This window comes from Micropterus salmoides, unplaced genomic scaffold (assembly GCF_014851395.1).
Source record: "Micropterus salmoides isolate LMB-PRFRI ecotype aquatic unplaced genomic scaffold, ASM1485139v1 Ms_hic_scaffold_3943, whole genome shotgun sequence".
Taxonomy (NCBI): Eukaryota; Metazoa; Chordata; class Actinopteri; order Centrarchiformes; family Centrarchidae; genus Micropterus; species Micropterus salmoides.
Window position 1 is genome coordinate 1 of NW_024043310.1, and position 26693 is coordinate 26693.

A 26693-nucleotide genomic window follows, 5' to 3' on the forward strand; every position below is an offset into this window, starting at 1 on the left:
GCAGGGGAACCGTAGCTGAGAGTCCAGAGTGAGAGAGTCTGATCCGAGCAGGTCTAGAGCCGAATCCGGGAATAGTTTAGCTGGGCGGGGGTCCAGTGGAGAGCAGACGGGATGAGCGGTGTTTCCAGAAGCGGAACTAAATCTAACACGTTATTATGCAAAATTCACTTTTAACTTTATTAAATCCTACTAAATGCTCTTCTTATACAATTGGCCTAATGTAATTATTTAGATGTGTTCATTATGTGTTTGTTTCCAGCCTACAGTTACAGATTAAACAGATTACAGATTATTTTAAAATGAAGGAAGTTTGACTGTTTTGATCTGTGAAGAAATTAAGCAATTGTAAAACTAATAAAACGCATAACTTCCACACTACTGCTGTCATCACACAGTTTAAAGTGTCTCACCGTAGACTGTATAAGAAATGGACGTAGTCATCGTGACGTCACCCGTTGGTTTGTGGACCACCGTTTTGAAGCCTCGAGTTTGGCCGATAGGGCACCACCATGTCGAGTTTTTGCAACCAGGAAGTGCCCGGAAGTGACGATACGGCGGAGCTCACGGCAGTGTGCGCTAGCTAGCTTAGCTTGCTTAGCTAGGTGCAACTGTAACTCACATTAACTGTCATTTTAACAGAGCTGATAACTTTGTCTACCGAACAACAGCCTTTAAATGTACTCACCAGAGAAAGTGAACAGCCAACTCCTAATAAGCTTTTTCAGTGGTGCTGGTTAAATTTACACAGTACCGAGGGTACGAGTCGGCTCTAGCCTGATTGACAGGTCGCCATGGTAACGACTTGTCAATCATAGATAATCCGGCCCTGAAACATACTCTGATTTGGTGATATTAAAATAAATGGGACCGGCTTCATATTGTAGGGGGGAGCAATAATCGAATCTCAAAATTGAAAATCGAATGTGTACCCAACGGTCGAATATTCGGGTCCAGCCCTAGAAAATGGATGCTCTCTTTCTTGGTATTATCGTGGAAAAGTGTTTGCCTGAGGGATACACCCTGAACTCCTTTTCATTGCAGTGGTTACACATTTACAAGAGGGATACTCTGCTGTCGGGACTTCTCCTGAAAGCAACTTCATCCAGCGCCCAGCACCTGATAAGACACCAGATAGTGCTCAAGCGCAGGGTGCGAACTACTGCTCCCCTTGACTTCTTATCAAGGGGAGCATTCTTAGCTCCCTTTGATAAGACATCAGCTCCCCTAAAAGCATGATTTGTGATATTTTGGTCTCTAAAATGACAGCATGCTTTTATTGACATTAAAATTCTATATTTCTCTATCATTTATTTTATCTCTATCTGACTGTCCGCAGCGGGCCAGTCGCTCCGCGATCTCCTGTCCCTGGTCTGCCTCCCTCCCTCTCACGGTTCGTAATCATTGGCTGGATGAATATTAAGCATAATCCATGCACTACTGCAGCTTGGGGCTCTCCACAGCGCCACGCAACTTACCCCTCATGGAGAAAAGAAAGGTCAGGTCGCAAACACAGTTGCAGCTGTTGTGAAGTGTAATTGTAGCAAAATGGCTACTGATGATGATTATTATAAGACACTTTCACAGTTAGCCCCAGGCCTCCATGCTTGCAGCTATTAATGATTCAGCAGTAAGAATCAGTCTGTTCCCCCTGCTGGTCCCTGCTAAAACAAATGAGTTATTAAAATCCAGTAAATAACTGAATTAAAATTAATTAATTTATCACTGAGGTGAAAATGTGCCTTAGACAACTTTTATAGAGGTTAAATCCCCAAACAAGACACAAAGAGGATGGAATACTAAATCATGTGTGTTAACTCAGCAGGGACAATATTAAAGTTGATCTACAAGAGTAACTTATTAAAAGCAATAAAGAATGCCTGAGAGCTTTACTGCATTATATTCCATTCTATTATATGTTGAATTGTCACCTTTCACCTCAATTTTGTGTTTCCCTGTATATAAAAATTGTTTCTACCATGAATTGGAGCAGAATAGCCTAATGATCATCAACAATTATCTGGGCGAATAGCCAACATCTCTTGATGGGGTTGGTAAGGGACCTGGAAAATGGGTAGGGGGCCGCTGGCCCAAAAAGGTTGAGAGCCACTGGTTTAAAAGGAATACTGCTGCTAAAATCACCTTATTAGTGTTTGCAAACCACATGTTATTGCACTTTTGTGTAAATAACATTACATTTAAATTAACAGTGTACAATACACTTCTTTAGAATTCATTATTCAGTTTTGCGCATAACAATGCGATTAAGAAAAAAAGAAAATCATGCAATTAATCGCGATTAAAAATTTTAATTGTTGCCCAGCTCAACTTATTTAAAAGAAAAAGATTATCTAAATGTTAATTGATAAAGTAATGTTGTCGTCCCCATTACGGAGACACTGTTCCCCTATATTTGGCACATTACCGCTGCTGAATAATGACCGCTGCTACTAAAATTTCACTTGTCAATGGGGAATTACTAATTTTCACCCACTGTACGAGCACGGCAAGACATGGTTTGCTAACTTCTCTCTCATTCATCAAAGGACATCTAAGTTACGTGACAACTGCTGTTATAAGAGCAGCGGAATGTGTGCAAGTGAGTGGTGGAGCGAAAAGTGACAGCGACAGTTAGAAAGGCTGCTTAACACAGAGCCAACACAGTTGAAGTCAGTTTTACACGTCAAAAATGTAATATCGGAATAAACCAGGCATCATCACAACTTTGTCAATGCAGCATGCGAAAAATTAGAGATTTCTTCTTTCACATTGGTGTCCAGATCGATTTGCATGTATTGTGTGTTAATGGTTTAAATAAATTTGTTATTGGGGCCGATTCCCTGTGAGTGTCCCTGGCTGATAAAGCCCTCAGGGTTGCTTGTTGCCAGCAAATAGACCAGGCATGCTAGAACCCTGTCAGACAGAGCCAAGTCTCCGAGCACTGCCAGCTCTGCTGAGCACTGCCTGCTGTCAGACAGTGCAGAATGATAACTACCAGAATGAGCATTAATATGCAGGATCCACCAATCAGGACGTTGCAGCTGGTATGCAAATCGGCATTCCTGAGTGGATGACTGCACCACTAGCTATATTTGACAGTATTGGATTCTGTGATGCGTCACTGTTTTTGTTTAACTGTAGTAAAACCTTATTAGTGCTTTGCAGGTTACAGCATGTAAACCAGCTGAATTTATTTAGGTATTTTTAATATGACAAATGGATGAAAGGTCATGCTTGCGCTTAATTACGCCATTCTCGCCAACACACACCATGTGGTGTTAAAGGCCTCAGTGTCCATGTGTGTCTCAGAGAGGCAGCGCTCTACAGTGCAAGTATTTCTCTCGTATAGGCCCCTAAAAATACATATGTGCAAACTGGAATATTTTTTTGTGAGCTCAATCTACCGTTATCTTTCACCCCCCCCCGCATCCCTGCTTCTAATCAGTCAAAACATAGTCAAACTGGCCATTGGGCACACCGGGAGAAATCCGGGTTCTTTGGGCCGCTTCAGCAACCCATTATACAAAACCAGCGAGACGGATGCATCGTCGACTCACTGTGATTATGCACCAGGCCACATCCTCCTCCTCGAGATCTGCAATACTAGTTGAGGTGTTAGTTGAGATGTTGCAGCTGAAGCGTTAAGACAGAAGACGACAGGGAAAAGGCCATTTAGCTACATTGGTTGTCTTTTGTTGAAACATGTTGAACTGATAAAGTCGATGCGCTCGTCAGTGTCACTTTTTGTGAACAGACCAATGACAGCCTGGTCATGCATAACAAACTAATTTTTATGCATGAATGGTTATCATTGTTGACAAGTTAGTACTTAGCACTTTAGAGACTAACCACCAATGTAGACCATTTTTCTTGCACAAAGATTTAATGAATGAAAACAATCCTCAAAATTCTGTTTTGTCCAACTTTAATTATTGATACACTAGTGGTAATTTATAGATATAGATTTGACCATAACATTATGACCACTGACAGGTGAATTGCACTGACTCGTAATCATGGCACCTGTCAGTGGGTTGCGATGTACTGGATTAGGCAGCAAGTGAACATTTTGTACTTAAAGTTGATGTTTCAGAAGCGGAATAGGGGTGCAACAACTAATCGACGTAGTCGACAAAAATCGATTATTACATTCGTTGCCAACGAATTTAATAATCGATTCGGTCATGACGTCTTCGGGCCGTACCGACACCGTCAGCTTAACGGACTAAAGCGATGTGAACAGTAAAGTTACTAAAACAACATCAGCGCTGCAGAAACACCTTCACCACCTAAAACCTCCAGAGAGTGGAAGCACTTCACTCTTCACTCAGCCAAAAAGGTTGTTAACTGCAGCGTCTGCAAAGCTGAGCTTTCCTGGAAACGCTGGAGCATCTGAAGAGGAGGCGCGTAACATTCTTACTCTGTGGATGAAGACTCATCTCGGTAAGCTAGTTGGCGAGCTAGGTAGCGTGCTAGCTTCCCATTAAAGCCGTGTTACTTCACGCTATGAGCTCTAACGTTTTCTATACAGTTTGCCTTGGACAATTTGATTGATTTTTAATGGCGCTGAGTAGCACATTTATGATACATAACGGCCGTGTTCATATTCCAGATGTGCCCTGACTTTACAATCATAAACGATGCATAGCTCATGGCGACGTTCCCAGCTGAGAATGTGTTGCTGCCGAGAAAGCAAGATTAGACAACACCGGACAATTTCATACTTTTTAAAGAAGAGAAAACGGTTCTCCTGTCAATGCGTGATGCGACAGCTAATCCGTCCCAAACTCCCTTAAAAAAAGAGTTTTGTGAATTGTTATGAGTTAGGGGAAAATATATAAACGTTGTGAAAAGCTATCTACTATAAAATTGTTAATTAATAATTATTATTTACCCGATCAATCTCAATCATGCGGCAACCTCTGGGTCTGAAGGTGAAACCATGCAGACGGAACTTAAAACTGCGTTCTCTCTAACAGCCAGCAGTGGCCCCTTTCAGCAGGATAATACTCCCTGCCACAAAATGGTTCACGAATGGTTTCATGAACACGACGAGTTCCAGGTTTTGACTTGGCCTCCAAATTCCCCACATCTTATTCCAATCGAGCATCTGTGGGATGTGCTGGACAAACAAGTCCCATTAATGGAAGCCCCACCTCACAAATTTTTCAGATACCACAATACACCTACAGAGGTCTAGTGAAATCTTTATATTTAAGACAGTGTTTTCCCTTTGTCATTTATTGTCTTTGTCTTCATCTTTGTCTCCTATTAAGCGTCTGTTGACTGTCTCTTTGGATTTTGCCTGTGTCTGTTTATTGGATTTTTTTATTTGGATTCTTGGATCTTTCCTGCACCCTGTGGATGTGTTTGCCTCATGTTTGGACTGCTCTTTTGTTTTTTGACCCTGGCTTGCCTCCTTTTGTTTCTTTATTAATAAATTCACCAAAAAGACTTGCTTTGCCTGGTATTGTGCGTCTAGGTCTAAATGCTTGTTTTTCCTGTGTCTGTACTAAGCAAACATGACAGGATAGTGCATCTGCAGTAGACAGAAGTAGATTTAGCCAGAGCCAGAACGCCAATGCCATTGTGCAAATATGTGCTCCTTCTAGCCAGCCTCCTCCTAAAATAAACACATTCCCCTGATTCTATTTTACTGAAGCGATTGTTGTAAATATTGTTCAGTAATCTTGTTTACATTAAGTTTGGTATGGGTGGTGCTGGTGTATCGTGTATCCGTCCCTGGTTCAAAAAGTCCCACAAGCTGCAATGTGACAATCACAGTTTTCTGTTATAAGTGTTTTAACTCACCACTTTGATGACTGATCAGTATATTAAAAGTTATGTCAATAATTTAAGGCCGACTCCGTGTGTCCAAATACTAGTCTTCCAATGACATAGTCCTCCTCCTGGTTTTCACATCATAATTGCACCCAAGGAAAAGGAACACACACGAAGTATAAATATGTATGTAATAAACTGTTTCTTAATAAACTCTAAAAACAATAATAAAATAATAAACCTTTCAATGCTCTCCTAAATTTCTTTGTCTGCTTCTAACATTTTTCATTTTCGAAGCACATGTACTCCTTGGGGAAGGCTAGTGAAGGGCCCTGCAACGGTGTATGTTTGTGCCATCGCAAAGGAAATATTCCAGCTCTACAACTCCTGGGTTAATTGCTTTCAAGGCCACACGTGATAATATGATGTTTTCAGGAGTTAATATGTGTTCAAGGCCACTTGATACCAGAGTCTCTGTAGACTTCACACAACTTTTTATAAGTTTTCAGCATAAAAAACCCCTCCAATGCTGGCCCTGATGTCAGGATTCTGTTGAAAGTATCCTGTACGAGAGGCTCATTCATGCAAAATTTATAGTGCACTTCCTATTCTCTTTGCCACTGTAGAACAAGATGCAGGGATATAAAGCATATCTGTCATGGAACCTCTGTCCAGGATAGGGCCAGGCTGAGTGTCTACTAAATATTAACGAAGACTTTATTACTCAAAGCTTCTACAGATTATTTAATCGATGCATCGTTTAAGAAGTACTTTGGCTTGGTGGCGATGATGCAAAGAACTTGCGTCAGTTCTTTTTAGTTATCAAATTAATCGATTTAAATGATGAATCGTTTCAGCCCTAGATCAATGAAACGGGTGCAAAATAAAGACCAGATATGGACCCTTTTTCTTGTTCAGGGTACCTGCGGGGTATTAAAGTCTTAAATTTCATATTCCAAAAATAAGTCCTTTAAAGGTAGTAAATTTAATTTTCAAAGGTCTTAAATTTTTCCAAACTGTGTTTGGAGTGTTCGCAGTGCACAAGCTCTGGCATCCAAGCTCTGGCATGATTTAGTCAGTTGTTGGGAAAGAAAACAAAACGTCTCTGATGTGCTGCTAACGTTAGCTGGTCGCCTCAGAATGGGCAAGTGACTGAAGTTCAGAAGGCCAGAGATATGGACAAGTTGCCGGACGAGTCTGGTAGTGGTGCTGAGTTTAGCATAACAAGCGGAGCGGTGTGTGAGTCAGTCACAATATGGGGACTGACTCAGTGGAACAGTGGAGCTGGAAGACCCGCCTGCAGGTTACTGGTCAGAGAATGCTGGAACAGCCCACTGTCCCTGCTGCTTTCAAGCTAATACTATATAATACTTATTTTCAAGAAGCCTTTAGATGCAAAAACAGAACAGGATGAATAATTGCTGAAGCAACTGGCATTTACATTCTTATCTAGCCAAGGTGTAACTACACCATAAAAGTTCTTGGTGCGACAAATATTGTATTCATTTCATAGGTGTCATGTACACTGGGGACATGTCTCCGTCACTTTTTTCTAAGCATTTGTTAAATATGTTCTAAAAATGGCTTGCAACAAGAAACAGGCTGCTGATTACTGCATTATATTCCGTTTGAATTAATAGTCACCTGAATTTTCTGTTTCACTTTATATAAATAAAGACATTTCCACCATAAATTGGTGGAGAAAATGTCTCCAGAATGCAGGAAATTAATGCTCAAAATTTTCATGAGGACCCCCAGACCCCCATTTATATATTTTAGCATTAAAGATTTCATCAAAATGGTGTTAAAATATCATCCTGTCTTGTTCTTGTGAACCCAATATTGTGAATTGTGCATGTGAGCTAAGTGTATCGTCACACCCCTAATCTGAACCCCTATGTCTCCACCTCTTTTCAACAAAAAGTGACATCCTTGACTCATTTCATGTCATCAGAGTACTTGGTATGAGTGGTCAATCTCAGACAAATCAATGAGGTTAACAAAAAGGAAATTACTTATGAAATGTTGATCACAAAGAGGCAAGAAGATTGTAAAGTGCATTCATGCACACACTGTATGGACACACTATGCGCTGTCAAACTTATGATTTATTTGTGGAAGACTGTGACTAGTATGTATTTGCGTCCTGGTAGTTGTTGTATGTGGACTGACAAACCATTTGCATTTACCGTTGTGTTCAATGTGATCAGTGGTCAGAATGCGTCCCTGACCACCTCTGGAAGTGGTTTGGCTGATCAGACTGGATTTTTGTGTCTGCAAAGAAAGACTGGGAGAGCTAAGATAAAGTTTCCTGAAGTGTGTGGATGCTAGTTGAGTGAATAAAATCTGTGTATAATAGAATCAAATTTAAATGTGAGGATTTAAAAGTTTTATCTTAGGCCAGCCAAAGAGAACCTTCCCCAAAGTTGTTGATGAATAAGAGTGAAAATCAAAGAGGTAAGATTATAATACAGTATTTAAAATGTTGTTAAGCCGATTATTTATTCATACAACCTGTGCAATTGCTGTTCAGGTTTCCTGATGACTAGTTTGCTACCCTCCCCTATACCGTTTGTGCTTTCATCCTACAGTGTCATTCTTCTTCACACATTAGACAAATCAGGGTTATCGACCGAGGAAAAAACACAGTGGTTGCACCTCACTTGTAAACCTGCATAATACTGCATTGTATGTTAAGGATTTTAAGGGGTTTGCTAAGGAATATGTCTGAATATTTTTCATGTCAAATCTAGGGCTGCAGCTAACGATTATTTTAGTATTTGAAGCTTCTAATAGATTATTTCAACGATTCATCAATGTGTTCCCCCCCCATGCACGTTTATTAGTCCTTTTTCGGAAATTCATAGTGTGTCATACAGCAAAATCAGACCAACAACCAGACAGCTGCAAGTTATACAAGCTACAAGTTATACTAAAGGCTCGTGCAGACTACAGGACTTTCAGCGTTGGCCGATGGCCGTGCCGTTCACACTACACAACTTGCCGTATTGTGATGGCAGTCTTGAAGTCGTTGTGGCGTTCACACTACGTGACTGATCGGTGACAGGGGTCACACACTACACGAGCTGACAGCGGCAGTGTCACCGGATGCTGGTCTGCAAACCACGTTTTGTCAGGAAAACACACATGAAATGTGAAACAGAAAATGAGCGATCCTGCACACGAAACAGCTGTTTATTATAAAGAGAGCAATTATAAAGACAAAGAATCTGGGTGAAGAGATGGATTAGCACATGCAGGTAGCAGGGATTATCTGAGGTACAGAGAGAGCTGGAGGTGAGTTAAAAGGTGCAGCTCCCTGACACCCAGTTAACTCTTGACTGTGAGGTTACAACTCACGGCCCAAAAAGGAGAACAAAAAAACGCACGTGTGCACATTTTCAGCTGAGGACTGCGACTTACTTAGGCTTCAACTCAACAATCAATCATGATTTCAGTTAAATGCTGAAGTTACTGTTACCTTGTCTGTTACCGAGGCGACGAGTTTCGTTTTACGGTGGACGGACGTTGACATTAGTTATTTTCCTTAGCTTTAAATGATCCCATAGTTTGGACACTTCTTCTTTGTCCCTCGCTATTTTCTCTCTCTTCCTCCTTTGCAAACGGCACCATTATTATCAAGTCGTGTTCACAGTGTAAGCGTGATGTGTGACAGTAATAAATGTCCGTGTGAAACACTGTGCTGTATGGTGATATGGATTAAAAGAAGCATTAATGCAAAGAAATTGCGTCGAGGAATTTTATTAATCGATTTTATCGATTTAATTGAATCGTTTCAGCCCTAGTCAAATATCTAGTCATTCAATACCATTAAAATAAAACTTGCGTCCCATTTTAATAGAAAGCTAGACCTGATTCCTGGGTTCTGCTGTTGTCACATATTCCATAAACAAACTTCAACTTTTAAGAACTCTTAAAACAAGTGTTTGCTCCACAAAATCAATTTCACTTGTAATCTCTGTTAAACCCTCATGTTGTGCTTGCATTCTGAGCGACATGCTGATCAGTTCACAATAAGAGTGCTGTGCATAAATCAACTGATGGATTCGCCGATAGACAAGTACACTGTATAATATATTGTTCTAAACTCTTGGGTTCCCAGAGTGAATGCCCCAGGCCATACATCCAGTCGCATTGTTGCCAGACAAGAACCAACAAAATTTACATGTTGTGCTGCAAACAATCGCTCCCCATAAAATTAACTTGTAGCCTGGTTGAACACACTTGTGTCTCCACAGCCAGTGGATTGATTATGCTAACTAAACAGCCAGAAGTCATCAATCCTCAAATATGTCACAGCCCTACAATTAAAACAACTTCCACAGTCAATAAAATATAGCACAGAGCAGGGCTGGAACCCTGCCAGTACTAGTCAGCAGATGTCAAGAGAGTGAAACACTGCTATTATCAAAGTAAACACTCTTTGCCTGAGAAGTCTTTTGAGAGTGACTGTGTGTGCAAGTGAGAGAGAAAGACAGAGAGAGCACGAGTGAGACCATAAGACCTTGTGCATGATCTACAGAAAGTAAGTCAATATTGCCTGGGGGGCCATACTAGCTTGGTTCCCCATGGTATTTGTGTATATCGCCTTTTTATAATCTAATTTTATAAGCCGTGCACCCTGTCAATCTGTACCAGAGCACAGAAAAAATTAAATAAATAAATGTGAGTTTACAACTTGCATCTGCACCACTGGGCCTTGACTCTATAGGGGAATTAGCAGACAGAGATGCATTTAAGCTGTTGAACTGTGTTGTGTTTATGTAGGCCTGTCAAGTTAACTACTTTTTTTGTACGATATATTGTCCAAACATTAAATGCTGTAAACAGTGTAATTGTCATTTTGAGACCAGTCATTTGCATCACATTTCATCGTGGTCATTTGCCTAAAGCATTGGGGTTGTGTCAGTCGCAGCAAGGGAGAGATAAGGTAGACAGAGAAATCTTTAGCTAAGTAATCACAACCTCACTATAGAAGCATTGTGTATTTTGAATAAAAAGTTGTTGTTTTTTTTAAATCTATAAATGGAGGGAGAAGATCAAACAAACTATTTACATATTTAAGATAAGATAAAGGAACATCCATGTTTTTATAATATTTCTTGCCTTTTCCAGGATTGTCTGAATAGGTCACTAAATTTGTTGCTAGTCGCTTTTTAGAAATTAAGCCACTAAGAGGGTCTGAAGAGTTGCTAAATCTAGCGAGAAAGTATGCAATTTGGCAACACTGTAGTGTGTGTGTGTGTGTGTGTGTGTGTGAGCGCTGCCTGAGCCACGCCCACGGTGAAACAAAAAGTTTCAGCATAGTTTTCTTTCTATTTTTTTTTGTTCATTTTGCTTAGGTGCTGTTAAAGTCTTAATATTGGTAGGGAAAACCCCCGCTGTTTGTTCTGGCATCATGTTGGCTTAAATGTTGGTGACATTATTATGTAATTCGAAGTTGAAAATATACTTATTTGACAGGCCTGTATTTGTGTTTATTTACCAGAGTGTGACTGAGAATTGAACAGTGGGTGAAGGTAACTGTGGTAAGATTAGCAGCATTTAAGTCTGAGTGTCACACTAATGAGTTGGAATTGCATCTTTACTGTAGAGGAAATGTGACTCATATCTAGGCCCGGGTGATGAGCTGGAGCTGAATAACATTTTCAGTGCTGTCTCTATAGCATAGTTCAGTCTCTTTAAACTGCCTGATAGAATTGTGTTGCTCTAACCATTTTAGTTTCTATATAAAATGCACCATAATGTCAAATGTTTGAAGTAGATTCGTTTACGTTCATAATGCAGAGGCAGCCCACTATCTCATACTCTGTCTAATCTAGTGCTCCTCACCTCTCATTATAGAGAAAAATCTTTGTTATTTAAATACAATCCAAATAAATCAATTATCTGTAGAGGCATGCAGGTACTGAGGTATTGTAGTTGTAAAAGATATTTCACAGACTGATGGTTGTATTTTGTAGCTGCAGTTATCTGATGTGACAGGCGAATCCCGCTAACTCTGGAGTGTTATGGTTGCAGCAGGTTAAGCAAGGTAGCCCACATCTCCTTGTCCCCAACCATCTCTTTGGTGTATCCCGAGGCCTTGTGAAAGTATAATCGCTCTTGCATATTCAGGGTCTGCCCCTGGGTCTGTATGAAATATCTAAGAAAAGCATTTGGGACCTATTCTGATCAGCATTTATAAATAAACAGGATTTCGGCTGCATTTACAAAACATTTTAAGGCTATGAGTAGCTCTTAACTGGGGAATGTAGTAGTGACTCCTGCAAATAATGGCTAACATTAGAAATAATTCACTTTTAGTCATTTACAAAGCACCAGATCCCAAAGTTGTTGTGTGTTTTTTTTTTTTTTTTTTTTTTTTTTCCAATTTGGAGAAAGTGTATGTGGCAACCCAGGGAAAATGTTCTGCATTTTCAGAGCCCTCCCAACTTGTGCGGCTGCTCCAAGCGCTGAACTTCTCTCTGAACTTTTCAAAAAGCTGCTGGCAACCATTCATATATTAAGTGGGGCTTGTCCTGCCTTTTCTGGTCATGTCTGTTTATCCTGAGCTTTGATATGTCAGACAGAAACATAACGGAGACAGAAAATCCCATTTGTGTGATCAAATCGGCCGGAAACTGAATGCTGCTGGTGAGTGTTGTGCTTTCGTCATCCTAAATCTTGTAAGTTTGTTGTTAGCTATATAGTCAACCCTCTTATAACTAGTGATTTTTTTCTCTCATTGCACACACACTTCATCCCACTACTCCCTAGTGCCCTGCCAGTGCCTTTCTGTTTATGGACAGTAATGGGCCTAAGTCACAAATGTTTAGTAATAAAATGCTTCATGACTATCACTAGAGTGCTGAATTAAGAGCTCATCCTAATTAAACCAACCAAACCACCAACAAAAAATAAGGCGTGTCCATCACCAAAAAATAAATACCAGCTTCCGTCAACACTTAGTGGTTGATGAAAGCGTCAGTATAATAAACTTGACATTGTTGGTAAGTGTCCAGGCTGAGCCCATGAATCCTGTAGCCTGCAGTGTCTGAGGCTGCTGTTTGAAAGGCATCACTCATTGGGGGGCCGTGTTTGTGCCTGTAGGCTGTTGCTCCTCACGCACACATCACTCCTCACACTCATCACATTCATCCATGTTGGCAGACAAAGTGTTTCTATGCTGTTTAAATTACGCTCATTCTACTGCTCAAATAAATAGTGTCAAGTAATTGTGAATGTCATCCAGTGTTTCCCCTATATGTATTCAGGAGCGGCGGTGCTCCTCTGCTGAATCATGACCGCCGCTGCTAAAATTTCCCACAATCATTAAACTATGCGCTACAAATGTTTTCACTCGCACTGTGCGAGTACAGCAATACTCAGTGCTTGGCTAACTTCCTCTCCTCACATCTATGTGACAGGTACAGCATAAGAGCAACGTAACTCCGAATCGGGAGGTGCGTAGCGAGTGTTGGCCGAGCGGCAGAAAGTGATGGAGAACGCAAGCGGAGGAAAATATTCTGGCAGTAAATGTACTGTGTCGGTTACAGTGGGTCAGTTACTCAAGACCAAGAAAAGTCTGTCTGTTGTTTCCCCAGCTGCTGGAAAAGTGAAGCCTGTTAGCGCTAGCTAACATCTCCCCTCCCCTTCAGACTGCGCAGCTGAGCAGGGAAGCTTCTACAGTAGGCTGCTATGTAACTGAACATTAGCTCAATTTATAGAAAGTAACTGGTAGCTGTATTTTATTACTGCCTACTTGTCCAATGTTGAGAACATCAGTTACGATCTGAGAGTAAACTGGCATAGCCTACAGCTAGGGTTGAAGCGATGACCGGTTTTACGGTAAACCATGGTAAAATTCCCGACGATTATTATTACCGTACACATTTTAATTACCATGATAACCGGGTATGGTTAACCACGCTACTATAATCTCACGGCGAACACTGTCCAGCCACTCCCAGAAGGTGCATGCGCAGAATGCAACGTGGGTTTGTTTTGGACAATGACAACACGGCGGAAGACAACACTGCGGAGATTTTTCAGTCACTCTGAAGTCCGGTCATATTTTAATTTTTATGAGAGCGCTGACGGAAACTTGATTGAAGAAAATGACCTTATAGTGAACAGAGGGTGAGTTACCTTTTAGCTTTGGTTTGTCTCTCTGACTTGCTAACAGCGTGTAAACTGAAGCTCTGTGTTGCTGCTCATCAAAACGCTACACGTTGTTCTGCTGCTGTGTGCATCGTTTGTCGGCAGAGTCTATTCGACCACTGCACATGATAACATGTTACGCAGTTTAGTCAACTAACCAGCATATCTAGAAACGCTACAAACTCCTCTGTATTTATGTCAGTTGTTGGACTCAATGCAGTTACTATCACTGTCTTCTAAAGACTTATTTGTTTTCATGTAATTGTGCACGGGGTCATTGTATTACCTATTTAATATAAAATCTTGATAATGCACACTTGATGATTTTCATATGTTTACAAAATGTATGTGCAAAACAAAATGGCAATTGTATTTGTAGTTTTCAATCTAAAACTTGTTGAAATGGTTTCAGTGTGTGTATCAGTACATTTTAATCTTTTTCGGCACATTTTTCAATACTGTGATAATACTGATAACCGTGATCATTTTGGTCACTATAATCGTGATATGAAATTTTCATACTGTTTCATCCCTACCTACAGCTCTGTCCTATAGCCTACAGACAGATATCTTAAACTATTTTTCAGGTGAGTCTGAAAATGTGGTTGTTAGGAAAAGAAGGGATGGTGCTGAACATGGAGGAGCTGAGGTTAGTAAAGCAAATTAGTGATGCAAACTAGTCCTTTTTAAGCTAATGAGGAAACGTTTCTCTTCGGATTTGAATGTGCAAATAAAATGCACCTGAGAAGGGAGGTCATTTCTCATGTTGCCTATTTTTTTTATTTTAATGTCTATACAGATAAATGTCAAAGGCTGTTAAATGAAGACACAAAAGGCAAACATGAACAGTCGTATCTATAATGATTCTGAGGTCATAGTATAACAGGGTTTTCCTGCCGTTATGCCCAAAACATGCTGTGCCATAAATGTAAAATCACTGTGGAGCATCACAACCAACTAAATTACTTTCCCCAAATCTATAGGTTGTAGTTCCTCCCCAGTAGACTGATCTTTGGGTGTTATTTATTATCTGCTCTAGCTTTTCCAACTATTTGTTCAGAGATATGGTGAAAATAAAGGCCCGAGATGACCCCCAAACCCCCTCGACCACGACCACCACCAAAGAGCAATGATGCTGAGACATGTTGTGTTGGAGTTTTGTATTCAGACAAAAATTTTGCTTCACCTCCGCTGCTACAACTCCATCCTAGGGGAAACACTGGTCATCTGTATTTTTACCTCCCGGTATTGCATTTATATGATGATTTCACCTAGGCAGACTGGTCCTATCAGGAAATCCACAATTGTAAAGTAAATTTCCTTGTTCATGCAGCAGAATATTGTCTATAAAGCAATACGATCAACCTTGCCTTTACATTCTTAAGTATACACATGTATACTTAATAAGAATGAATAGCCATGTTTTCATCTAATTGTCATGCGAATTTTAAGCGTACTTTTGAAATGTCGCCAAAAAAAAAAGCCACTGCGAAACGTGCGTTTCCATCAGTTGGTTTAGAGCAAAGAAAACGGGCTACGGCAAGCGTAGTTACGTCAGTAGTTGGTGTTACACATGGCTGTAATAAACAAGATGTATGGGTTCCTAACCAGAAACAAAACCAGTCGCATGAACCTGATGGCCATTTATCTTAGAAAAATTGAGAGAGGCCTGTGGGTTTGAAACTTACTGGCCCCAAGACAATTTTTACTGTCCCTCCCTCCAAAATTTATTTATCAGTGTTACAACAAAACCAAAGACGTGTAAGTTATGTCATTCTGTTAACATGTTTAATTGTTTATTAAATACATCCTGGATATAAAAAAAATAAAGTAAAATGTAATCACAGTTTAGTTGTTAACTTTTTTATAATTTTAACTAACAGACTCAGACATGACGTGCTCTCTCTCTTGCTGACAGCAATTTAATTAAAAAACAATGTACACAGAGCTGCGGATACAAGTCGCCTCTGTCCTTACTGACAGGTCGCCATGGTAGCAACATATCAATCACAAGGCAGTCCCACCCTAAAGCATATGCTGCTTTCTGGTCTATTTCCACCCAAATAGGACCATCATTTACTAAATAAACATCATTTTGTGTTGAAGACTTGAAACTAGTGACCGAGACCATAAACTCATGAAAGTGTTTACTGAGGTAATAATTCAGATGAGAAGTTGCATCATTTTACTATTTATTCTAATGGAACCGGACTTCTATTTGCAACCAGCGGACTCGCCCCCTGCTGGCCGTTGTAGAGAATGCAGTTTTAAGTTCCGTCAGTATGGTTTCACGGTCAGACCCAGAGGTTGCCGATTGATTGAGATGAGAGAAATCACATTTGACAAACAATTGTCACGTCACTACAACTGTTAATTAGCCAACGGTGTGGATGTTGAGTTTCTAAGGCAATTTTTTTTGTTTATTAATAGCCTACTAATGTTTTTGTACTGGCCCGATTGGGCCAGTGAGTTGCTAGTTCAACAGTCCCGATGTTACTTTTTACTGGCCCTGGGCCATTGGGCCATTGTGCCACCGTTATTGTTGGGCCCTGACATGTATGGTTGTTTTCAGCTGCTCGGTTTAGGACGTTCTGTGGGTGATTTTCTACATGACAGAATCGGTTTTGATGACACGTCAAAGGTCAGCAAACTCATGTGTCAAGTCATGTCTCCTCATCTTACTGGTTTAATGTGGCTAAACCAGCCCTTTCTTTCTCACCATTCTTCTCTTGCAGTAATATTCTATGATCTTAATCCACATACTTTTGCTATGCTCATTTTCTAAAAGAAATACCAATAAGATTAATGTTTGTTGTCAGACACTTTATATAGACATATGTTGGCTGCAGCCTGCGTCCAGTGCCCTGCTTTGATTTAATGAGGAAAGCAATTAAGAGAAGAATTTTAACAAATCCTATAAAACTTCAACAAATTGCCGCCTACCTCCTTTACTGGCCTAGTGTGGGAACACGTTTTGACAAATAAACGCCTGCCTTAATTAAACGCCTGGTCTGGTTTTTATAGAAGTTCTTTGGATGTATAAAACCTCTTAAACCTCGCGGGGTCGCCCGCTTTAGCTGCTTCTAAGCTGCTTACATTTAGTTAATACAAACATTAATGTTTAAACGTATGATCAATATGTCAGTATGGACACGCCGAACATTGTTAGATCGGTTAGATTCTCCACAATACCACTGTTAAGTTCATTTAACGGAAACAACAAGACCCAAATTCTAATTCTTCTAGATTTACCGGTGTAACCTGCATGGCTACAAGAGAGGAAAAGTTTAAAAAAGTGCTGACTCAGGTTAATTTTGAAGTGCTCGTTAAGTCCGAATGTGTTCATAGTAGTTTCAGTTTTGTGCAAAAAGAATTAAAGGCCTGTCCCATATGGACGCCTGTCCCAAATAAAGGCAGGGTCAATTCAGTGATTTATAGCAAATAAAAGCCCGTGCTACACCCTGTCCCAACCAAAAAACGTGGTGGATTTAAGGTTGTCAAATGTTGTCAAAAACCATTTTAAACTGTCTTGGATATGCCTTCGATGTCATGCCTATCAGACCCAAGGTGAGCCTGTCAAACGACTTCTACTTATCTTTTATCCCTCTTTATCTTTCATCAGCAGTTGTTTCCTGCTTCTGTATCCTCTCACTTTGACTTTAAAGACCAGTTGCTCCATGATCCCTGGAGGCTGCTTAAAGATGAGTGGTGTCTGCATTACAGTTCAGTGGCTCAAGGGAGTAAGTTTTGTTTCAACATCGGAGGGTGGACACATTAAGTGGAGTTCTGAACGTCCACCCCCCAAAAACTTCTGTACAAATTTCTGCCTTTTGTGATCAATTTATAGTGGAAATGTATTTTATTTATGTAAAGGGAAACACGAAATTCAGGTGACAATTCAAAATCTGAAAATACACTACTCAAAAAAATAAAGGGAACACTAAAATAACACATCCTAGATCTGAATGAATTAAATAATCTCATTAAATACTCCTTTCTTTACATAGTTGAATGTGCTGACAACAAAATCTCATAAAAAGTATCAATGGATGAAATTTATCAACCTATGGAGGTCTGGATTTGGAGTCACACTCAAAATCAAAGTGTGTGGCCTCCACGTGCCTGTATGACCTCCCTACAATGCCTGGGCATGCTCCTGATGAGGTGGCAGATGGTCTCCTGAGGGATCTCCTCCCAGACCTGGACTAAAGCATCCGCCAACTCCTGGACAGTCTGTGGATTCAGGTCTGGGGAACGGGCGGGCCAGTCCATAGCATCAACGCCTTCCTCTTGCAGGAATTGCTGACACACTCCAGCCACATGAGGTCTAGCATTGTCTTCCATTAGGAGGAACCCAGGGCCAACCGCACCAGCATATGGTCTCACAAGGGGTCTGAGGATCTCATCTAGGTACCTAATGGCAGTCAGGCTACCTCTGGTGAGCACATGGAGGGCTGTGCGGCCCACCAAAGAAATGCCACCCCACACCATTACTGACCCACCGCCAAACCGGTCATGCTGGAGGATGTTGCAGGCAGCAGAACGTTCTCCACGGCGTCTCCAGACTCTGTCACGTCCGTCACATGTGCTCAGTGTGAACCTGCTTTCATCTGTGAAGAGCACAGGGCGCCAGTGGCGAATTTGCCAATCTTGGTGTTCTTTCTTTCTTTGGCAAATGCCAAACGTCCTGCACGGTGTTGGGCTGTAAGCACAACCCCCACCTGTGGACGTTGGGCCCTCATACAACCCTCATGGAGTCTGTTTCTGACCGTTTGAGCAGACACATGCACATTTGTGGCCTGCTGGAGGTCATTTTGCAGGGCTCTGGCAGTGCTCCTCCTTGCACAAAGGCGGAGGTAGCGGTCCTGCTGCTGGGTTGTTGCCCTCCTACGGCCTCCTCCACATCTCCTGATGTACTGGCCTGTCTCCTGGTAGCGCCTCCATGCTCTGGACACTACGCTGACAGACACAGCAAACCTTCTTGCCACAGCTCGCATTGATGTGCCATCCTGGATGAGCTGCACTACCTGAGCCACTTGTGTGGGTTGTAGACTCCGTCTCATGCTACCACTAGAGTGAAAGCACCGCCAGCGTTCAAAAGTGACCAAAACATCAGCCAGGAAGCATAGGAACTGAGAAGTGGTCTGTGGTCACCACCTGCAGAACCCCTCCTTTATTGGGGGTGTCTTGCTAATTGCCTATAATTTCCACCTGTTGTGTATTCCATTTGCACAACAGCATGTGAAATTGATTGTCAATCAGTGTTGCTTCCTAAGTGGGCAGTTTGATTTCACAGGAGTGTGATTGACTTGGAGTTACATTGTGTCGTTTCCTTTATTGTTTTGAGCAGTGTATAATTGAGCCATTCTGTGTTACTTTCAGATACGTCTTCTCCTGCAGATCAACTGTTTAACATCATCCCAGCTCATTCAACACATGTACGCATGATATAGTCTACCCTTCTCTTCTGTGGCTTTTGTTTGATGAGGTAACCTCTTTAAATGTGCATATGGCACCTTTTCACTTTCAGTGATACATGATTTCATTTATAAATCCCTGGACTTTAATAGCCCTTGTGTTTCAGCAAGTTTTTCTTTAATGTTCAAAACTTTATGCATATTCAAAATCTATCTCACAGTGCAAGCATTTTTTTTTTTTACAACTAAACTTACTATAGACCTTTAAATTTGACGACATTCTTTTTTAAATTTTGCGTTGAAAAACGAGGTGGGAGCAAGTCTGACAGAGTGTGTGACCAATGTGTGTGAGTGCGGGGGGGCTTGTGAGAGATTGGTCACCTGTGTGGCCACGTCAACTTCACTCATGTGTCTCGCTTTTGTTCGTAAGAAGTCAACCAACCTTTTCAGCGTACCCTCTTGGATCCGCGGTGTCTCACTGCGGTCCTCATGTGAACAGGCAGAGAGACAGGCGCTCCGCGAGTAAACACCAGCCGCTCTATGGGTGGTAACCATGGCAGTCAATTCTGAGCGGTGCTGTATTTTCTCTATAGGCAAGAAAACATTAAAATATATCTTACAGAAATTATTGAAAGACAGCTGTTTTTTGCAGGCTATAGGAGATCTTTTTGGATGCCTAATAGGCCTAATTACTTTCATTGTTGTAGTTTATGTTCAAGTTCACTGTGTGTGTGTGTGTGTGTGTGTGACTTTTTTATACTTTTGATATGATGGATGCTTGTATATAAGGAAAACCATTTGAGCAAACTCTGTATATCCCATTCTCTTTTTTGAAAGTGTAGGCTAATTGTTTTTTGTGTCTACCCTTGTACATTTGTGTGCGCTAAGCTTGGTGTAGGCTGTTTCTCGGGGTGCACCCATAGCCACCTTGAAAACTATTAAAGTGTTACTTTAATGGTCAGACCCAAATGTTTGTATTTTGTAATGTGGATCACTTTCTTCCCAGGTGAACATAGTGGTCAGATGTATACCTAATTCGGTACCGGTTACAGCAGCAAATAGGATTAGTCCACAAAATGAGTGGTCTGGTGATTCCTGGCCTGTATTATTGTGCTAGATTTAGCAATAACACAAACACAAACTGTATCTACTGCACTAGATGTGGTCCACAAGATGTGGAGAAAACCAAGTTTGCTGAGGCAACTGGCACTGCACAGTTTTAACACAACACCTTAGTGAAGCACAACAGCAGCTTAAAACATACATTTTGTCAAGACAGATAGAGTTAAAATGGGGAAAATGCGAAAAATTGTATTCCAGGTTGATTTAAGGTGTACGCGCCTGTGCCCCTAAAATTTTCAGTTAGGGTCTACGGTGCTCCTAGTAAGGTAAGTTAGTCTGGAGCATAGACTGTATAACACAATGGACATAGTGTGTGAGCTGGCCGTCACTCCCGGATAACCAAAAATGGGCAAAGAGGTGGTACGTGGGTGGAGCTGAGGTGACTGGTTGCTGAAACCATTCCTGCCTAGTTTGACGCGACCGAGTTAACTCAGGCTAAGGAGCTAATGCTATATGCTACTCTGCGTTAGCAGAAGTAGCTTTTACCCAGAGGTTGTCTGGTTGGCGTTTGGGAGCCTGTGGCCGCATCGTTACCAGCTGGAGGTAAGTTAACCTGAAACATTACAGCAACACTTAAAGTAACTATTACTCTGTTATTTATGTTATACTAAATAAGGTTTAAAATGCTTCAACGTTTTCGTGTGGGTGTGGTTATTTGCCATACTAGATTATGTGGAGACTAACGTTAACATTACCAGCAGTTATTGTTATGGCTACTGGACATTTGACAGGTGATGTAACATTGTCTGTCTTCAAACGACAACACAAACATTGTTGACTACTGTTATTGACTGTCCTCTATATATCGAGGTATTGCTCCCTTGTTCCTTTTTCTCTCAAATATAACATAATAGTCAATCAAACTGAAAAAAAAAAAACTGAAGCATTTTTTATAGTTAACTTTATATATTACATTAACTACCTGCAACATTTATTACTCATTTGTTTTCCTTCCATAGTCACAGTGTGGATCAGATGTCCCACCTGGTGCCAGAGAGCTGCAGAGACCTGTGAAGCCTCCTCAGTGTGCTGGACATCTGTATCTGATGGGGTAGACTGATGTGTAAAGGCCTTTTCCCCTTCCGTTTACTTTTACATTGAGTTTTAAATATTGTCCATATGTGTTTTTTGTATATTTAAAAATATATCAATTATGGTTCACATTGCAATAAATTCAATATATTTGCACTAATTTTGTCTTTATTACTGACTGAAAATGTTATATTTCACATTCTGTCTTTCAATTCAAAGGACAAGTTAATCCTACAACACAGATAAAATATCAAATATTAAAGCTGAACTCTTGCTAAGAGAGTTAAGTCTAGAAGTTGAAAAGTGAAAATGGTACACATGAAATGTTGAAAAGTAATTATGTAATTATGCTTTCTACCTTATACTTTAAGATAAATAAGGAGTCTTACACTCAGTACCAGAGCCTGAATAGTTTTGAAGAGCGCCTTTTTTGCTGCTCAGTTGTAAGTCTATTTCAAATACAGAAGAACTGTGTACACATCCAAACCAACCTGTGGGTAAATGATGAAACAAAGAATGACCTGCATAGAGTAATAATGAATCCCAGTAGGTGGTACCATTAATTGTGACGACGCAAACTCAAACAAAGGTGTCAGAGCTGATGGAATGCACCTGTGGTAAACACGTGCACATCTATACAATGTAAGCCACACAAGACCTTCTCAGAGTTAGCAATAAATGACACCTCCTACAGGGCTTCAAAACTATTTAGTGTGCAGATAATTCTTTGGTTTTCACAATAGAGTAACTTCACAGTGAATGTCACATTCATCCCTTAAAGAAATGTCCAAATTAAACAAATGCATATCAACAGCTTCTCACATGCAAATTGTTATCCTATACCATCTTAATATTTTCATTTACAGCTGCTATCACATTAAGTTTAGATCACACTATATTTAATTAACAATCATGAATGAAGAATGTGATTTTATTTTAAGTGCATTTATTCTAATTTTATAAAACAATTTAAGTTTAATAAAATAAAAATCATATCTTGCATTCATGGAAACATCAATGAATGTAAGCAGTGCCTCGCAGGTTAAAAATGCATGCAGCTGGAGAGTCTAGACTTACTCAGAAGCCATACAGCTAATTTCTCTCCATATCTAATTTCTTTATCCAACTCAGGAACATCGCCAAAAAAAAAAAAAGTGATGCAAAAGTTGTTTTGTATGACTTAAGGTAATGTGTTGTAATGGTAAATATAATGACAGAAGGAACCCACTGTCATAATTTGGAATCAGTAGAGTCCAGGTGTTGTGGAGTAAAAGTAAAAACAAAAGGCTGAGCAAAGCAGTAAGCTGCAGGAGCTGGCAGGGCCACACTGGTAGCTGTGACTTTTGTAGAGCTGGAGTCTCGTGCTTCACATCTGGAATGATGCGGTCATCGGCTCATCTGGCACCTGTAAACACAAAAATGGTAGAAAGTTAGTGACAGATCCTTCCCAACTGCCATAAACATACTGAACTCAGCATATATTATATGTGCAATATTAATCTTGCTGCTGGACACCACTTGAACAGTCAAGTTAACTGTCAAGTTAGAGACCAGACAAACTCAGAAGTGTCTGCTAGCGTCCTCAACACCGTCACTCAGTCCAGGTGGAGCCATTTATTGAAGTGACACAGTGACTCTGTTACAGTAATTTTAATGTTACCTAGCCAAATCTAACAATGCCTGTTTGGCAAGTTTACCGTTAACATTGCATAACGTCAGCTAACTGACGAGGTGGGCCATTAACATTACTTAATATGTTTTGACTTCTGTACATTGTAGCATGACTACTTTTGATCTAATAAATTTATGAGAATTAATACAAAATTATGAATTTTAATATTCAGAGAACATTCATAAAGCTTCTCGTTTCGCGGGGCACCACCCGAGATTCCGTTCGCCCAGGGTCTCGGGATTCCCTGTGTATGGTTAATAATTTAGACAATTATTCACTAGTGATCAGTTAGTTAACAATCGCTCAATTATCTTAAATCAGTCAGTCTCAAATCGAAGGGGTAAATTCTCGTGGCAGGGACTTGGAGACAGGCAATACACACAATTCCTTTGATTACAGTGAAATTTATTAACTAACTAAGGTGACTATAAATGCGGTTACATATACATCAAAGAAATAAACAATGAGAATGTGGGGTTCTATTGTGGGGAGCATTTGACTCATACGGCGGAAGAGAACTAATGAAAGTAGTTAGATGATACTAACTCGATTAAATTTGTCTAGGAGTTTAAGGACTAAAGATAATGGATTAACAGACTATTGGACATCATGGATCACAGAATGCCTTGTTTTGCCTTACTGTGGGTCGGCGGCCTGCCTTGGCCGGTTACACAGGTCCCCACGCCAGCTGCCCTATTCCTGGCTTTCTGCTAGGGAATTCTTCGGGGGTGCGCGTGCCGAAGCGCAGTTGAAGAGAACAGGAACAAGAGAGAGCGAGACTGCGTGGGTCGCTGCTTTTGTCTGTTGTGGTGTGGTTCCCAGAGGGCAGTCCTTTGTTCCCCTAAGGGAGGGCTTGTTTTCGGTTTCCCGAGAGACCGTCTTTCTTTAGACATCTTAAAAGTTAATCAAAAACCTATTTGCGTGTATTGTAATCAAATATCTTCTCACAACCAAATCTTAATTGTCAAACGGTTGTACTGTTCTTAGTTTTAAGCACTTGAAGAAAAGGAAAACAATTGTCAGTAGTTAGACTTCAAAAGGTTAGCATTTCATAGGAATCACATCAGATGAGAGGAACTTAACTAGCTTTCTGGATATTTGGCTGTTACACGTTCTTAGAGAATATAAGCAAGATACACGAATGGCAGGTCAGGGATCCTTGCTGAAAATTAAACACTGCAAAATTAACTTCTTTAGATTCTTTTCAACAACAAATAACACCAACATGGTAACTAACTCAAATGGAGAGGAGAGACCTAATTAAGTAACTTAAAAATTATTTAATTAAACAAGGTAATGCTTTGAGTTTTGAGGAGACAGTACTCTTTGTTTACACAAAGAAGTTCAGGGCAGTGTCTTTGGTGTCCAGGAGGAGAATATCCTTTGATATCCTTTGATGTGATGCAATTAAACAAAGAGGAAGGTCAGTTGCCATGGTTACGTGTGCGGGGGGCAGTTTAGGGTTTCCTGCCCTCTCTTAAAAAGAGTTCCGATAGGCTGTTCAGGAGAAAGCTAGTCTCTGGTGAGTGTTTCTATGTCATTTTAACAGTCAGGCACCGAGGCTTATCTCAGCTGCTGCCAAAGATGGCCAGTTTTACGATCAACTGCCCAGAAGTAGCACTTAGGGAAAGCAACCTTTCAACTCCCCTCCTTTGGGGTCTCTTCAGCCGTCTGTTGAGGGTTGTTATCTCACCCCCTCCTTTTCTTTCTCCCAGGGAGAGAGAAAGAATTTGGAGTAGTCCAAATTTATTTGATGTAAAATGCACAAATCCACACTGTTTGTACACTACAGCATGATTCTTTAAAAACTGCAGTTAGCAGACTCCTGTTATTTTAGCATCGTTACCAAAGTTTGATGCTGGCTAATTAGTTGGTTAGGTAACGTTAGCTAAGCTAACAAGCAAACGTTATGTACCCATACCAGTCTAATTACTGTAACACATAAATAAAATACTAGAATTTCACTCACCAACTTGAGCACAGGCTTCGTGGATGTTCTTTCTCTCCAATAAATCGCACATCATGCCATTATTCGTCCACTGTCTGCATGAGGAAATGTCCAAAAGGCACAAACGGGGCAGAGCTGCTGAGCTTTGTGACTGACTGTATTAGCTGAGCTGACAGACGGCAGTCAGTCGGCTAGCAGTGACAGGGGCAGCAGCCACCTGTCAAAGCGTCCACGCGAATAATGCAGAACTTTAAGGCTTAATATAATTTAAACGGGTGAGTTATAAAGAAATTAACCCCCCTCACAGTTGTCATGAAGGGCAAAATTAGCTATATACACTAAAAAGAATCTTTTGTACCAGGCTGTAAACGTGTTTTATTGTGCTGTAATATTGGGCAATTTAACATGGGGGTCAATACAGATTGACTCCCTTTTGGAGCCAGCCTCAAGTGGCCACTCGATGAATTGCAATTTTAGGCATTTCTGGTATGGCCTCAGTCCGGAAACCGGAAGGTTGCTGCTTGGTCTGGAGCCCTGACTGCCAGGAAATATTAAAACACTTGAAGCAACCTATAATATTATAACTCTCAAAGCAGTTAAAACGACAAAACTCTTAACAGTGGTCCGGTTATTGTTGACAGACTATAAGTCCGCATTTTGGTTTTGGTTGTTCTCTTGCTAATTTGTGTGCCAAATACATTGACTACTGGTGGGCAACAGTGCTTATATTTTAATTGTTTGATTAAATTATTGCTGGGGACAACCACGATTTTTCAGCCTGTAATTATTAAGCTGCTGTGTAATAAAGTTGAAGTCAAGGCCACCATGATTAATTAATAAAGAGAATAATACGCAAATGGTCGTGGGGAAGATATTATGTTATTAAGAGACTCAAACATGACGTGCTCTCCTGCTGACAGCAATTTATGAAAAATGTACACAGAAGCGGACACGAGTCGCCTTTATCCTGATGAACAGGTTGCCATGGTAGCGACCTGTCAATCACAAGGTAGTCCCATCCAAAATCGTACGCTGCATTATTGTCTATTTTCCCCTAAATAGGACAGTAATTTACTCAATGAACATCATGCTGTGTTGAAGAAGACTTGAAACTAGCGACTGAGACTATAAACTCATTTAAAAGTGTTTACTGAGGTAATAAATCAGCTAAGAAGTAGCAACATTTTACCATTATTTCTAATGGAACTCGCCCCCTGCTGGCCGTTAGAGAGAATGCAGCTTTAAGTTCCGTCTGCATGGATTCACTTTCGACCCAGAGGTTGCAGCATGATTGAGATTAGAGAAATAACATTTGACAACCTCTCGTCACGTAACTACAACTCTGGATTGGACATCGGTGCGCGCCAAGAGCTGCAAAACAACTGCAGGATGTTGAGTTTATTGCTCGACAAGTATTATAGATGATGTTGTGCACCCAACAACAGTAGGTGCTGTGGACTAATAAATATGTGTTCATTTGGGTGTTTGTTAGACTACTATGTTATGGCCCGGTTCAGAGGCTACAGCAAATAGAGGAAACCACACTTAAGGGTTTACTAGA

General features: G+C 40.6%; 1 long non-coding RNA gene across 2 annotated transcripts; it reads left to right on the plus strand.

Moving 5' to 3' along the window:
* The first annotated feature begins 1463 nt into the window (after positions 1-1463).
* Positions 1464-21604, plus strand: LOC119885205. 2 transcript variants are annotated; one of them, XR_005441208.1, is made up of 4 exons: positions 1464-1495; positions 19324-19429; positions 20951-21023; positions 21440-21604. It is a non-coding gene; the product is annotated as an uncharacterized LOC119885205 (long non-coding RNA). The 2 variants fall into 2 exon arrangements; XR_005441207.1 differs by having other exon boundaries at positions 20954-21023.
* Positions 21605-26693: the final 5089 nt, after the last annotated feature.